Source organism: Liolophura sinensis, chromosome 6 (assembly GCF_032854445.1).
Source record: "Liolophura sinensis isolate JHLJ2023 chromosome 6, CUHK_Ljap_v2, whole genome shotgun sequence".
Classification (NCBI taxonomy): Eukaryota; Metazoa; Mollusca; class Polyplacophora; order Chitonida; family Chitonidae; genus Liolophura; species Liolophura sinensis.
In genome coordinates, this window is record NC_088300.1 from 39121645 (window position 1) to 39139590 (window position 17946).

A 17946-nucleotide genomic window follows, 5' to 3' on the forward strand; every position below is an offset into this window, starting at 1 on the left:
CAAGCCTGTTTAATGATTTATATGCATTGTCGAATTAAATGAAATGTTTGCTCTCCTTGCTGCTGTCAACTCCCAGGTGGTATAATCTGATTTCGCAAAAATATCACATTGACAGTTGTTTCTTTCACTGTCACTCCATAGGTACGAACACTGAAACCTGTCCATATTAAAACACTGCCATCACTTGTTACATGAAACTTATCCCGGCCCTACCCAGGAGCACCCAGTGGAAACAACCCCTGTGGTGTTCAGAGTCAGATAAGGACAACAGTCAGCTAACCAGGACATGACCCAGCCCTTTGACTCCATCTCTGAGAGTTTTTCAGAAAAAAACTTATATCCACCTTGCTTACGGCTTTCCCAAGAAGTTTGGTGTCTGGCAGTTTTGTTTTTCTTTGTCTTCTTAGGCTCATACATGTACATTTTACAGTTGCATGTTACATTCATAATGGGTAAATGGTAAACATTTTGCAGACAGAGCCAGCAAAGCACAGTACAGAAAATTGTTACATTCATAATGGGTAAATGGTAAACATTTTGCGGACAGAGCCAGCAAAGCACAGTACAGAAAATTGTTACTTTCATAATGGGTAAATGGTAAACATTTTGCAGACAGAGCCAGCAAAGCACAGTACAGAAAATTGTTACTTTCATAATGGGTAAATGGTAAACATTTTGCAGACAGAGCCAGCAAAGCACACTACAGAAAATTGTTACATTCATAATGGGTAAATGGTAAACATTTTGCAGACAGAGCCAGCAAAGCACACTACAGAAAATTGTTACATTCATAATGGGTAAATGGTAAACATTTTGCAGACAGAGCCAGCAAAGCACACTACAGAAAATTGTTACATTCATAATGGGTAAATGGTAAACATTTTGCAGACAGAGCCAGCAAAGCACAGTACAGAAAATTGTTACATTCATAATGTAAACATTTTGCGACAGAGCCAGCAAAGCACAGTACAGAAAATTGTTACATTCATAATGGGTATATGGTAAACATTTTGCAGACAGAGCCAGCAAAGCACACTACAGAAAATTGTTACTTTCATAATGGGTAAATGGTAAACATTTTGCAGACAGAGCCAGCAAAGCACACTACAGAAAATTGTTACATTCATAATGTAAACATTTTGCGACAGAGCCAGCAAAGCACACTACAGAAAATTGTTACTTTCATAATGGGTAAATGGTAAACATTTTGTGGACAGAGCCAGCAAAGCACAGTACAGAAAATTGTTACTTTCATAATGGGTAAATGGTAAACATTTTGTGGACAGAGCCAGCAAAGCACAGTACAGAAAATTGTTACATTCATAATGGGTAAATGGTAAACATTTTGCAGACAGAGCCAGCAAAGCACAGTACAGAAAATTGTTACATTCATAATGTAAACATTTTGCGACAGAGCCAGCAAAGCACAGTACAGAAAATTGTTACTTTCATAATGGGTAAATGGTAAACATTTTGCAGACAGAGCCAGCAAAGCACAGTACAGAAAATTGTTACTTTCATAATGGGTAAATGGTAAACATTTTGCAGACAGAGCCAGCAAAGCACACTACAGAAAATTGTTACATTCATAATGTAAACATTTTGCGACAGAGCCAGCAAAGCACAGTACAGAAAATTGTTACTTTCATAATGGGTAAATGGTAAACATTTTGTGGACAGAGCCAGCAAAGCACAGTACAGAAAATTGTTACATTCATAATGGGTAAATGGTAAACATTTTGCAGACAGAGCCAGCAAAGCACAGTACAGAAAACTGTTACATTCATAATGTAAACATTTTGCGACAGAGCCAGCAAAGCACACTACAGAAAATTGTTACTTTCATAATGGGTAAATGGTAAACATTTTGCAGACAGAGCCAGCAAAGCACACTACAGAAAATTGTTACATTCATAATGTAAACATTTTGCGACAGAGCCAGCAAAGCACACTACAGAAAATTGTTACTTTCATAATGGGTAAATGGTAAACATTTTGTGGACAGAGCCAGCAAAGCACAGTACAGAAAATTGTTACTTTCATAATGGGTAAATGGTAAACATTTTGTGGACAGAGCCAGCAAAGCACAGTACAGAAAATTGTTACATTCATAATGGGTAAATGGTAAACATTTTGCAGACAGAGCCAGCAAAGCACAGTACAGAAAATTGTTACATTCATAATGTAAACATTTTGCGACAGAGCCAGCAAAGCACAGTACAGAAAATTGTTACTTTCATAATGGGTAAATGGTAAACATTTTGTGGACAGAGCCAGCAAAGCACACTACAGAAAATTGTTACTTTCATAATGGGTAAATGGTAAACATTTTGTGGACAGAGCCAGCAAAGCACAGTACAGAAAACTGTTACATTCATAATGTAAACATTTTGCGACAGAGCCAGCAAAGCACACTACAGAAAATTGTTACTTTCATAATGGGTAAATGGTAAACATTTTGCAGACAGAGCCAGCAAAGCACACTACAGAAAATTGTTACATTCATAATGTAAACATTTTGCGACAGAGCCAGCAAAGCACACTACAGAAAATTGTTACTTTCATAATGGGTAAATGGTAAACATTTTGTGGACAGAGCCAGCAAAGCACAGTACAGAAAATTGTTACTTTCATAATGGGTAAATGGTAAACATTTTGTGGACAGAGCCAGCAAAGCACAGTACAGAAAATTGTTACATTCATAATGGGTAAATGGTAAACATTTTGCAGACAGAGCCAGCAAAGCACAGTACAGAAAATTGTTACATTCATAATGTAAACATTTTGCGACAGAGCCAGCAAAGCACAGTACAGAAAATTGTTACTTTCATAATGGGTAAATGGTAAACATTTTGTGGACAGAGCCAGCAAAGCACACTACAGAAAATTGTTACTTTCATAATGGGTAAATGGTAAACATTTTGTGGACAGAGCCAGCAAAGCACAGTACAGAAAATTGTTACATTCATAATGTAAACATTTTGCGACAGAGCCAGCAAAGCACAGTACAGAAAATTGTTACTTTCATAATGGGTAAATGGTAAACATTTTGTGGACAGAGCCAGCAAAGCACAGTACAGAAAATTGTTACATTCATAATGGGTAAATGGTAAACATTTTGCGGACGGAGCCAGCAAAGCACAGTACAGAAAATTGTTACATTCATAATGGGTAAATGGTAAACATTTTGCGGGCAGAGCCAGCAAAGCACAGTACAGAAATTTTTTTTTGTGCACTAAGGCTTTCCAACAGGGCTTGGAAACACACATGCAAATACGTGTACACTATTTTAGATGGACTGTTTAGTTGTGACTCTATAAGAATGATTTCATTTCATGTCAATGTCTTTTCCATGAAGTATAATACTCTCACTCCATATAAATATGTTTCAAATAAAAGTGCCTAAATTTGCCTAAAGCAAAAATTGATTTTACAATCAACAGAAATGGAAGAGTTCCAGCGAGAAGACAGAGGTGGTGATGTTAAAATCTGCATTGAAGCTCATCTCCGAAAGCTTTCAGAGACTTCATTGCAGATCAATTAAACAAGCTAGTCTAGCTGGCTCAAATATGGTCGATCAATCATGTATTGACTGCCGGACTGACTGATTGATTGACTGCATGTACTTTGCCTCTCTTACTAACCATTACAATGTGCACATAAATGAGCAGCCAGAGAGCCAGAGCACACGTTAAGAAACCACCAAGTATAAATGATAATGAGTTCAACTGACTGCAACTGTACTAATATGCCACAGAAGCTTGATGAGGGGAAAACATCTGTCAACTCTGGTAAATGCACGTGCATACATTTCGTTTTCACTTATTTCAGTGAAGTTTTCTTGTTTGTTTGTTTGTTTTTTTGCATGAAAGGAATTGGTGGTTCGATTTATGGTCAGTAGCAAACATGACAATCAGCTGATGTGAGGCCAATATCCAATAGACCTTCCCAACCTTAATTTATGGTCACAGCAAACAGGACAATTAGCTGGTGTGAGGCCAATATCCAACAAACCTTCCCAGCTTTAATCTATGGTCACAGTAAACAGTACAATTAGCTGGTGTGACACCAATATCCCACAAACCTTCCCAGCCTTAATCTACGGTCACAAAAAACAGGACAATTAGCTGGTGTGAGGCCAATATCCAACAAACCTTCCCAGATTTAATCTATGGTCACAGCAAACAGGACAATTAGCTGGTGTGAGGCCAATATCCAACAAACCTTCCCAGCTTTAATCTACGGTCACAGCAAACAGGACAATTAGCCAGTGTGAGGCCAATATCCAAAAAAACCTTCCCAGCCTTAATCTACAGTCACAGTACACAGGACAATTAGCACGTGTGAGGCCAATATCCCACAAACGTTCCCAGCCTTAATCTACGGTAAAAGCAAACAGTACAATTAGTTGGTGTGACACCAATATCCCACAGACCTTCCTAGCCTTAATCTGTGGTCACAGTACAGGGGACAATTAGCCAGTGTGAGGCCAATATCCAACAAATCTTCCCAGCCTTAATCTGTGGTCACAACAAACAGGACAATTAGTCAGTGTGAGGCCAATATCCAACAACCTTTCGCAGCCTTAATCTACGGTCACAGCAAACAGGACAATTAGCCGATGTGAGGCCAATATCCAACAAACCTTCCCAGCCTTAATCTACGTTCACAGCAAACAGGACAATTAGCCGGTGTGAGGCCAATATCCCTCAAACCTTCCCAACCTTAATCTATGGTCACAGCAAACAGGACAATTAGCCAGTGAGGCCAATATCCAACAAACCTTCCCAGCTTTAATCTACAGTCACAGCAAACAGGACAATTAGCTGGTGTGAGGCCAATATCCCACAAACCTTCGCAACCTTAATCTACAGTCACAACAAACAGGACAATTAGCTGGTGTGAGGCCAATATCCAACAAACCTTCCCAGCCTTAATCTACGGTCACAACAAACAGGACAATTAGCTGGTGTGAGGCCAATATCCAACAAACCTTCCCAGCTTTAATCTACGGTCACAGCAAACAGGACAATTAGCCGACGTGAGGCCAATGTCCCACAGACCTTCCCAGCCTTAGCCTATTTCAACATTGTCCTGCTATGATTGTATTACATCTTCACTAGTTTAACTTACCTCACCCTGGTGTGGATGACATACATTTCATATCTAAATGGCTGACTGTGACACTGATTTTTACAGATATACATGTACAAATATTTTAGTTACAAAAAAAGATACCATACAAAAATGCTTTTGTGACCTTATGTTGTATATAACATTTTAGAAGCAAAAATGTAGGTGAAATGAAACAATGGCTACTCACTGTATGGCTTGTCATATATATTTACTGCGACCCCTTAATACATCAAGGCACCTGTACAGTTTCTGTTCTCAAACGCCTTTTATGAAAAAACAATGTCACCATTGGAATTCTTTGGGCAACTGATTTATCTCCAGTACAGCACTTGATAGACAACCATCTTGTCCTTACAGTGGCAAAGCAACATCTTATCGTTCCAATAGTTCAAAGGAAACCATTACCCATAACGGAATTCGCCTTTTCATCAACAAAGCCATTTGTCTGTCTTCAGAAATTGCATCTAAAGTTTAACAATACAAGAAACCTGCTAGAGAAGGGTCGTTTTCAGTGGGAGCTATCATGTTTCATGTCCTATAGAACAGCAAACAAAGGTTCCCCGTTAGTCTGCACGTCATGTTTGAATACAAACCCTCCACTTGAGAGGATGACCAGAAAGTTAGACAGTTCACTCCCTCAAGCAGTTGACTCTTTATCTACCCAGCACTCAACTACTTCAACTTATCAAAGGCATCTTACTACACATTAATTTCCAAAAGAAACTTTAACTGCCCCAAATAAAAAGTACATCCTGTCAGGAGAAGGTGTGAAGACTTTTAAAGCTTAACAAAGTGTGTCATGGGTGAATGTATTATTTACAGTATCCAAAAGCATTCATTCTCAACAGAAACAGTTACATCCATGATGATATGAACAGGGGCTACCTTATGTACTTAATATAAGGTTGGATCGATAGCATTTTAACATGTAACACTAATGGTGTCTTTTACAGTGAAGAGTGCTCTGTTTTCATCCAGAGGTTCAGTCACGAGTGTGATGTGAACAGGCAGACCTGATAGAGAGAAAATCTTCAGTTCGGCCCAGAAAACATAGCAAACAAAGAAACATCCACCCAAGCCATCACGCCTAAACCTAATCTAAATGACAGGACTGTGAAAGAAGTATCAGTATGGTTTACCTTTACCGATGTCTGAGAAAGAGGCAAACATCTTACTAAGGCCGCCAGTATGGTGGTAACACTGCCGTACTGTAGTCTGATTACCAAGGCCCGACTCAGTGAGGCAATTCAAACAATTAACTCTGTCCAACTGGTGAAAATGTTATTGACCCAACATTAGTGGCATTCACGTCCAGATGGAAGGCCCATTGATTGCTGGAGGCGAATCAGTCCAATTGCATCTTGTTCTGCAACATGAGCAGATCCTCACGCAGGCCGCCTTCTTTTTGGAACTGGTCCGTAGCCTTATCCATTGCTGGCAGAGCTGTTACTAGTGGTAGCGAAGACCCCCGACAGAGTATTGGCGGGAATTATGCCCAGCACTGCGGCCCAGTGCGCTCAAGCAATTTCCGAAGATCATTGATCTTGGAATCCATCAGAAGGTTCTCAGGCGTATCTGCAAACAACTGGGTGTATCAGGAAGGGATTAAGACCATAGCCAGTAGCCAGACTGACAGCTTTAGTTCTGTTGTTGTTACCTCCAGATCTGTACATCTGGTCACTCTTCTACAGCATAGTTCACATATCATAGATTCATTGAAACGGAATCTACGAGAGAACTGAAACTAGTAGGACATGTAGCTATAAGACACTGGCTCGGCATGATGTGTCTTCAGAGTTTGTGGGATGATCTGTCTATGTCTAATGTTGTTTTCAGAAAGGTATTCTATACAGTGATGTGACAAATATGGATACATTATTCGCGAGATAATTAATCACAAATTCAAAATGCAATTAATTATTAAATTATTATTATAAAATTATTACAGTCATTATATACAATGTCTTGCTGGCAGTGGAAAGGAAGCAAGAAATTAAAGCCTAAAGTAACTAAAAGCATGACAGCATGTCAAATTTGCCATATATACTCATATATAAGGAACTCTTATAATGATGTTTTCCTCTGCATCATTGCTTTATGTTTGCCTCATATATGTACTTGGAACATGTCTATATATACTGGACTTATATAAAATCAATGTACACCAAAAGAACATAACAAATCAGAAAAATACACTGGCTTTAATAAAACAACTTTCTGAACTACAATGATTAAATCTATAATAATGTGACCAATCCAAAGCAATTTGATCTATTAATCATCATAATAAGTCTATATATTACTTCAGTAATATCACCTTAGACGACAAAAGATTTTAACAGTTTACCATATTTCAGGTGCATTAAGTTATAACTTCATATAAAAAGAGGCTAATTCACAGATCTTGCATAAATAGAAACTACATGTACAGTACTGGTCAATTCTAGTGATATACTGTTAGAGCATCATCCGACCATCCTATGCCCATCTTAACAGGATTTGGTGCGGATCTTACGTGGATCATCCGACCATCCTACGCGGATCTTGACAGGGTGTGGTGCGGATCTTGACAGGATGTGGTGTGCATCCTACGTGGATTACCCGACCATCCTAAGAGCATCTTGACAGGATGTGGTGCAGATCCTACATGGATCATCTGACCATCCTACACCCATCTTGACAGGATGTGGTGCAGATCCTACGTGGACCATCCGACCATCTTACGCCCATTTTGACAGGATGTGGTGCGGATCCTACGTGGATCATCCGACCATTCTACGCCCATCTTAACAGGATGTGGTGCGGATCCTACGTGGTTCATCCGACCATCCTACACCCATCTTGACAGGATGTGGTGCGGATCCTACCTGGATCATCCGACCATCCTACGCCCATCTTAACAGGATGTGGTGCGGATCCTACGTGGTTCATCCGACCATCCTACACCCATCTTGACAGGATGAGATGTGGATCCTACCTGGATCATACGACCATCCTACGCCCATCTTGACAGGATGTGATGCGGATCCTACCTGGATCATCCGACCATCCTACGCCCATCTTGACAGGATGTGATGCGGATCCTTTGCGAATCATACAGCCATGATGGCCACCCATGAGCAGATGATGGAAACATCCTGATCGCATCTTACGTAGATGTAGCCTTGGCCTTCACCCTAGCTGTATAAACATGACGCTATATATCTTCAGTTTGCTTGTCTGGTATTAGGCAGGGCTGGTGACGAGAAAAATACTCAAAAATTATGGTCTACCATTCGCCTAAATCTAGTGCAAAGGTGACCTAGCTGAATGCAATGACTTCTGAGTTTTGTTTTCAGGTTTTTAAACGAAGTCAATTGGTGTCAGTGGAAATGTAAAATCCCAACCATACACATTCCCCGACAACAGGAGGTGATATAAGTTCTTTCCAAAAATTGTACCAGTTCTAGTATTAAATTACTGTGTATAAATGTTTTATAACTACACACTATGTTAAGTGTTTGACTTCCTCAAAAATTTTCCACTGGACAAAATCATATATTGTAGGTTATGGTTTTGTATTTACCTAAAAATTTACAGAAAAAGTCACAACACAATCTGCTTATTAACATGATTATGTGAATTACCCACCACACTGGGTACTAGAACTTTCCTTTGGTGAAAATATTTTTTAATTCCGAGAGTACAGACAAAATTGGTGTCGAACAATGCAAGGCAGCAATTGTTACAAAGTGTATGAGTGTATGTGTGAATGCTAGTGTGTAAAACCGTAGGCAGATCCTACACTCGGATCCTGCACTCAGTTCCCACGCTCATCATACTTGGATGGTACACCCATCTTGGCTGTATGATTGGCGTATGATGTGAACACTTTCTGTGATACTACACCTTTACTATGCAGATATTCTGATCCACAGATATGCCAGATATGTCATTATAGGTTTGAGCAGTACTGTACACTGTAGAAGTAGTATTCACCCAAATACAAACAGTTGTATATGTATTTGCTGTTGTTATACAATAATATTGCATGTAGGCCTGCATGTATGCTGTAATATACAGGTCTGCATGTATGCTGCAATATACAGGCCCGCATGTATGCTGCAATCTACAGGCCTGCATGTATGCTGCAATGTACAGGCCCGCATGTATGCTGCAATCTACAGGCCTGCATGTATGCTGCAATGTGCAAGTCTGCATGTATGCTGTAACATACAGGCCTGCATGTATGCTGCAATGTACAGGCCTGCATGTATGCTGCAATGTACAGGCCTACATGTACGCTGCAATGTACAGGCCTGCATGTATGCTGCAATATACAGGCCTGCATGTATGCTGCAATCTACAGGCCTGCATGTATGCTGCAATGTACAGGCCCGCATGTATGCTGCAATATACAGGCCTGCATGTATGCTGCAATATACAGGCCTGCATGTATGCTGCAATCTACAGGCCTGCATGTACGCTGCAATGTACAGGCCCGCATGTATGCTGTAATCTACAGGCTTGCACGTATGCTGCAATGTACAGGCCTGCATATATGCTGCAATGTACAGGCCTGCATGTATGCTGCAATGTACAGTCACGCATGCCTGCTGCAATATACAGGCCTGCATGTATGCTGCAATGTACAGGCCTGCATGTGTGCTGCAATATACAGGCCTGCATGTGTGCTGCAATATACAGGCCTGCATGTATGCTGCAATATACAGGCCTGCATGTATGCTGTAAAATACAGGCCTCCAACTAACTCACAAGATGTTGATTTATTACTTCTCAAGTGGATACGCGGCCGACCTTTAGGAAAGTTACTGATAATACATTCCCAAACGTAATGTACATACAGGTGTATGGGAAGATATATGTAAACAGATACATGTAAACAGATACATACAAACAGATACATACAAACAGATGAAGGCAAACAGATATACGCAAACAGATACATGCAAACAGCTACACGCAAACAGATACATGCAAATAGATACACACAAACAGATACATGCAAACAGATACACGCAAACAGACACACGCAAACAGATACATACAAACAGATACACGCAAACAGATACACATAAACAGATACATGCAAATAGATACACACAAACAGATACAAGCAAACAGATACACGCAAACAGATACACATACACAGATACATGCAAATAGATACACACAAACAGATACACACAAACAGATACATGCAAACAGACACACGCAAACAGATACATACAAACAGATACACGCAAACAGATACATGCAAATAGATACACACAAACAGATACACGCAAACAGATACACGCAAACAGATACATGTACATGCACATCACATCGGTGGAAGAATGTTAGACTGAAGTGAAAAGGTAAACGCAGCTACACAAGTGTCATGGCCTGACCACTTATGGCCATCAATGCTCCAAATACAGTGAGAACTGTCATGCAGGGCCCAGTTTTACAAAGTAGAGTACAACATTTTTCACCATACATTTGTTGTACAATATTTTGTTGGTCATCATTACCACACCATTCACCTGTATGCACAGTTACCATACATGTACGATATCTTTGTGGAACTAGGCCCTGGAATCTACAAGTTCTCAAAACTGTCTAAGACTTGACCTAAATCCTTAATGTTCTAGTCATTAAAAGGTATTCACATTTCATTATAAGTCAATTAGTAGTTAATTACTTCTTATGATGGTGTAATGATGGATTTATTAAAATGATATTTCAATACAGGGCAACTCGTACATTAGCCCTATCCATTGATACATCATCCATGAAAACAAACTAAACCAAATGCCAACTGCATCATGATCAATGCTTTCAATATTTCATGGATTTTTTACACTGTCAGCAGTTTCACAACATCTGGTCCTTTATGTCTTTAGGCATGTGTGTTTGTTACATATACCAGAGCTGGTGAGGAGATATCTATAAGATTCCTGAGGGTTGTTTTACAAGACAACAGGTGCAAAGCAGGCTGTATTACAGTTAAATCAGTCTCCTGAAATGTAGGGTGTTTCATCAGTACACTTATCATCAATAACTAATGCCATGCATATTATCTACCTGTATACCGAGAATATGATATGGGTTCTAGAATACAGTGCAATGTACAAACAGTCATCTGAATGCTGGCTGCATCACCATAGCTATACAAAAACATATAACATCACAGCCAGTTGTTTGACAAACACCAGTACAAGTGCAGCCACTTGTTTGACAAACACCAGTAGAAGTGCAGCCACTTGTTTGACAAACACCAGTACAAGTGCAGTCAGTTGTTTGACAAACACCAGTACAAGTGCAGCCACTTGTTTGACAAACACCAGTACAAGTGCAGCCACTTGTTTGACAAACACCAGTACAAGTGCAGCCACTTGTTTGACAAACACCAGTACGTTGGCCAGTTGTTTGACAAACACCAGTACAAGTGCAGCCAGTTGTTTGACAAACACCAGTACAAGTGCAGCCAGTTGTTTGACAAACACCAGTACAAGTGCAGCCACTTGTTTGACAAACACCAGTACAAGTGCAGCCACTTGTTTGACAAACACCAGTACGTCGGCCAGTTGTTTGACAAACACCAGTACAAGTGCAGCCACTTGTTTGACAAACACCAGTACAAATGCAGCCAGCTGTTTGACAAACACCAGTACAAGTGCAGCCACTTGTTTGACAAACACCAGTACTAGTGCAGCCAGTTGTTTGACGAACACCAGTACAAATGCAGCCAGTTGTTTGACAAACACCAGTACAAGTGCAGCCACTTGTTTGACAAACACCAGTACAAGTGCAGCCACTTGTTTGACAAACACCAGTACAGGTGCAGCCACTTGTTTGACAAACACCAGTACAGGTGCAGCCACTTGTTTGACAAACACCAGTACAAGTGCAGCCACTTGTTTGACAAACACCAGTACAAGTGCAGTCAGTTGTTTGACAAACACCAGTACAAGTGCAGTCAGTTGTTTGACAAACACCAGTACAGGTGCAGCCAGTTGTTTGACAAACACCAGTACAGGTGCAGCCACTTGTTTGACAAACACCAGTACAAGTGCAGCCAGTTGTTTGACAAACACCAGTACAAGTGCAGCCGGTTGTTTGACAAACACCAGTACAAGTGCAGCCACTTGTTTGACAAACACCAGTACAGGTGCAGCCACTTGTTTGACAAACACCAGTACAAGTGCAGCCACTTGTTTGACAAACACCAGTACAGGTGCAGCCACTTGTTTGACAAACACCAGTACAAGTGCAGTACATCTCTATAAATCTCTAAGTGATCGTATTAACCTACCTTATCTAGTCTACTTTTTAAGACAGATATAATTTGTTCTGAAAGCAAAGAATTACATTTCTCTCTCAGTTTTTAGGGGAAAATAAAGATATGAATACATTCGTCATTAGAGGTACTAACCATGTGACAAAACACAAACTAAATATTCCTGCTACAGTCACGTGTATATTGGTTAAAAAGAGCAGAGCAGGATGGTATCCCAAAAATGAAAAAAATTAGGGTAATTATAGCCACGTGCAAAACATTCACAATCTTCGCAATCATTCACAAAACATCTTCCCACACCCATGTAGGGATTATAATAATATCACTGCACATGTAAACTAAAATACTAGTAAGTATTGATATCTAATTTTTTAATGTGGGAAGTTTTGCCAGCAACCGGCCAATGGTCGTGGGTTTACCCCAGGCGCTGCTCGGTTTCCTCCCACCATAATGCTGGCCACTCTCATATAAGTGAAATATTCTTGAGTACAGCGTAAAACACCAATCAAATAAATAAATAAATTTTTTAATACCTTGAATATACTGGTATAAGTTTAATTAAATGTCTCACTCAAACTATTGACGTACAATGTCAATGTTTTTAAGTTACAAACTGATGTATTTACAGATATAGACTGTCATATGGATGGTCTTACAGTCAACTCTTTATTTGATGAAAAACTCTGTTGGGTAGGCCTATGATCAAGCAGTGTATAGTGTATTTCAACTAAAAATTCACCGAAATAATTAGTGCATTAATTTTTAGAGTCTGGTAAGAAATATTTATTTAGTTTTTGATCTGACACTTAGAATTCTTGGCTTTAGTAGATATGATCCTACATTCCAAACAAATAATTAACAAGAAATTAAAGGAAATATGGATAAACTTTATATCGTCATGGATGAAACTTTAGGTCAATCTAACAACTGTAATTTCTGTACATACATGCAACAGAAAGAAACGAAATACACGACCATCAAAAGCAAACAAAATCACATTTTAGTTTAAATTCCTATGGCGTATTTGATAGTCAACTTTGACAGAAGTCTGGAGTCTGCATGGAGTGGTACAAGCTGGAACTGACTTAATGCTCAGATTGAAATTTTTCTCACAGCTCATATTTCAGGTACTTACTATCAACAAGTGTTGCTCACTGAGCATGAACCTGTTACATAAGCCTGATAAAGGCTCTAATACATCAACACAGCAGAACAAGTTCTATGTTGTCTGTAAACTTGCACTGTAAATATATCTCCAGCTATTTCTTGGTGTGTGTTTCCCACATTCTACCCACTCCCCCGCAAAAAAAAATGGCCTAACAGAGCAGCCACCATGCAGCCCCCACAGAGGAGGTATATATAGGCCAGGGGCTTGACATGAAAAGGCTGTGTTTATATGAGGATCAAGGTATAGCTTACAGGAGAGCTAAGGCTATCTCAGGCTGTGAGTCTGTACACTGTGTCAGAAAGTTGAACTTGTAGCCCCAGTTTATTGTCACCAGATGTGCAGCAGACTTCACTCCCCTTCCAAAACAAAACTACATGTGTGTATATATGTGTATATATATATATATATATATATATATATATAGGCCTACGTGTGGACATGTAAGTATGTATACATTGATATATGTACCGATACATCGTCAAGGTCCCTGTTTGGATAAAAAAAAAAAACATGGCCAGGTCTCCAAAAACTCCAAAATCAAAAAACACTGCGGGCCAACCAATCAGTTAAACTGCTGTACATCCGAATGAACATCTACCAGCATACAGATAGGTTGATATACTGAATTTGCATACCCAGTAATCCCCCCCAAAAATTATGAATTTAAATCAATGCTGACCAATACATACCTAAATGTATCAGACAGTTTAATATCACAGCAATGATTTTTATATACCATCTGGTCAAACAATCTGGTGGTTTTATCATATATATGAATTATTACAATTTGTAACACTTTTATGTTACAAAAAGATCATCAGTTGACAAATTACTACTTGGGCCCCGCAATTCTCACCAGTAGTTACATGCATCTTTGTATTCATAAATTAATCATCATTTTAATCGGTTGATTATTAATGCCATATAAATGATATTAGTTCATGTTTATTAATATGATTACAATCACTCATTTGATATACAACATCTCCAATGTACAACAGTAAGAAAATCTCCCTGCCCTCGGAGATCTATGGAAATACTGTATACTAGTATATAACACCAGTTCCTCAGAGACTGGTCCTCAGAATAAATTGGGCATGTTTAGCTTTGGCATAATTAGAGATAGTTAGCATGGAGAGAGCTGAGACACCTGTATTGCCAGGCTGGCAGATGATCAATGCCAGTTCTGGACTGAGTAATTATTATCGCACACTCCAATAAACCCGCTGGTTCACCTATACCCATGTTATTTCATCATCATTACAACGTCAGCACACTACGCAAGGATCTGAAGGTCTCTAATGTGATAGCAGTGTGCGTGCAGGGGGTAATCTGCCAGTCGACAGCCTGTCTAGCTTGGTTACACTATGTTAAACAAACCACTACATAATCTTTCAGATGCTAGCCAGAGACAAATTTAATTACAGGTACAAGCAATTACTCATGCTGCGCACTATCAGCAGCACATCATGTTGTCAAGGTATACACACCAGTTGGCTACCCATATCAATAATATGCTTCCCACCAATATAACTAAATATTCTCTGCCTTCTTTTGCCTTCCATGTTCATTTGACAAATCACGGGAAACTCATTTCATGGATCACTAACTATTCATTTGACACACCACTGGGTATTCATTTGACACATAACTGGGTATTCATTTGACACATCACTGGGAACTCATCTGACAGACCACTGGGTATTCATTTGACACACCACTGGGTATTTATTTGACACACCACTGGGTATTCATTTGAGACACCACTGGATATTCATTTGACACACCACTGGGTATTCATTCAAAAGATAGATGGCTATTCATTTGAAACACCACTGTGTATTCATTTGGCACATCAATGGGTATTCATTTGACAGATAGCTGGCTATTCACTTGACACACCACAGGGTATTCATTTGACACATCACTGGGTATTCATTTGATATACAGCTTGGTATTCATTTACACACCACGGAGTGTTCATTCGACAGATAACTGACTATTCATTTGAAGCACCACTGTCTATTCATCTGACAGATAACTGGCATTTCATCTGACACACCACTTGCTATTCCTGGACCATCTGCATAACACTCAAGTTAAAAAGGTTTGTCAAACTTTCCTGCTCAGTGAGATACAGCCATGACATGGACTATGAAAACATCTAGTTAGTGTAGTGCATGGCTTGAGGGACTGCTTCACAACATCATCAAAGTTTTACTGGGAAGTAAAAATATTCAACCCAAAACTGAAACTAGAATTATATGTCAACCACATAATGTTGTAAAATCACAGGCGTATGACAATCCTGAACCCATGATGCAACCAGCGTCTGCATATAATGGCTGAATGATGAAGCCGATGGTGACAGCAGATTTGTTCACCGTCGGCCCAGGGATCATGTATGGTCAATGTACCATATGCCGACAGGGGGGAGGATTTATGGTTTGAATCCAGTTGTAGGTGCAATACTTCTTAAAACAGTTGCACATTGCACTGTTAATCAGTTCACTATATACATGCAGCCTACTAGTAGGCCTACCTATCACCTGGATATCTGTTATTGTCAGCTCTATTGTTGGATCGAAGGATAACTAGGCAGAGAGACAAGCCAACAGGCAGACAGACGAGCCGACAGGCAGACAGACGAGCCGACAGGCAGACAGATGAGCCGACAGCCAGACACACAAGCCAACTGGCAGACAGACGAGCCAACAGGCAGGCAGACAGACAAACCAACAGGCAGACAGACAAGCCAACTGGCAGACAGACAAGACAGACAACCAAACGGACAGACACACATCCACTCTCAATGCTACCCCGCTGCTTTATGACATACTGGTGCCGCTAGGCTAATCAGACGTACGGATCGACTGGAATTAACTGACCTTATCAAGGGTAAAATCCAGCGTTATCCTGTCATACGTCCCTCACTTGGCCTCTTCGCTAAGCGATCAGCGAGCGTGTACAAATTACATCAACAGTTTCACGGTAATGTCAGTTGAGCGATTGCACAATTCCCACAGCGATGAAAAATATTTGACGGCTGACAACTGGTAAAAAGTTCGCTAAATACTCAACGTCGCGCCATCCAAGTAAGTCTTAGTTCTCAATTACAATCTGTCAAAGTTCCACACCTGTGGAAACAATTTCTTGAGAGTGACGGCGTACATAAACACAGTGATAATCCACGTAAACTCTATCAGATATGGTGTGGCACATCACCATGCCGGCTTACATGTCTTTTGAGGAAGGCAAACAGAAGACTGAATGAAGGTGGGTGCGTCCCGCGAACGCCTAGACGATTGGCTAACAATGTCGGGTGGGCGTGACTGGCTGGACAGAAGAAAAAAATCTTTGCTGACCCACTTTACCGCGAATGTACAAAATGCTAGCCGTGCGCGTATATCCACACCTGCCTTCAGCATTTGGCTCGAGCTGACTATAGCACAGCCCACATGCCACACATGTTCGCAGATTAAATTACCATACATAGCAACAAGACATAAATCTCGGATATTTCTTTCAATGTCGGGTATACCAGCCACTCACCCCGCGCTTCACGGTAAAACCACAAGAATTCGCCTGATGACACGAAATGCTGTGCGAGAAGGCTGAACAATCAAACGTATTTATCAAAGTATTAACGATTCACCTATAATGGTAACATTTAGCCTGTCTAAATATAATTCTTTATTATTTTGGAAGGACATGAGGGCAGAAACAATACGTCTATATCTTTCTTATACTCGAAGAAGTAAAGCCTTTACACTGTATGCCAACTCTATATCGACCGTACAAACACTGCGACATTAAAACAGTGGTCATGATTCTGGGTGCGACTGCACTCGTGTTATTTCCACAAACATCCGATGAAAACCAAACAAAGGATTGAAAAAAAAATAAATGAAGAAAAACACACGCACAAAGGACTGAGGTAACCAAGTCGGCGGCGGAAAACGGAATTATTGAAAATCCGTCCTGTAGACCTATGTACAGTATATACTCCACCTCTCATGTGTCCTGATACTTGCAGCTTTGAACAGGCCTTCTGTATCGATACCGGTATGGCTTGGTCATATTATACATTGATTCAAATGGCCCCAGTATCCTATAAATTGACCCAGGAGTCAATCACTGTAAGTTCAAATCCAGTTCATGCTGGCTTTCTCTCCGGCCGTATATGAGAAGGTCTGTGGGCAACTTGAAGCTGGTAGTGGGTTTCCGCCGGGCTCTGCCTGGTTTCCTCCCAGCATAATGTTTTCCGCTGTCGTATAAGTGAAACATTCTTGAGCACGGAGTAAAACACCAATCAAATAAATAAATAAATAAATCAAACAGGAGAAATCAAACAGTG

General features: G+C 40.0%; 1 protein-coding gene across 1 annotated transcript in view; it reads right to left on the reverse strand.

Moving 5' to 3' along the window:
• Positions 1-16748, reverse strand: part of LOC135467183 (furin-1-like) — a 97884-nt gene extending 81136 nt beyond the window's left edge. Inside the window, exon 1 of the mRNA XM_064744948.1 lies at positions 16478-16748. The gene's annotated coding sequence lies outside the window, so the exon portion shown is untranslated. The remainder of the gene's footprint in view (positions 1-16477) is intronic.
• Between the last annotated feature and the right edge of the window lie 1198 nt (positions 16749-17946).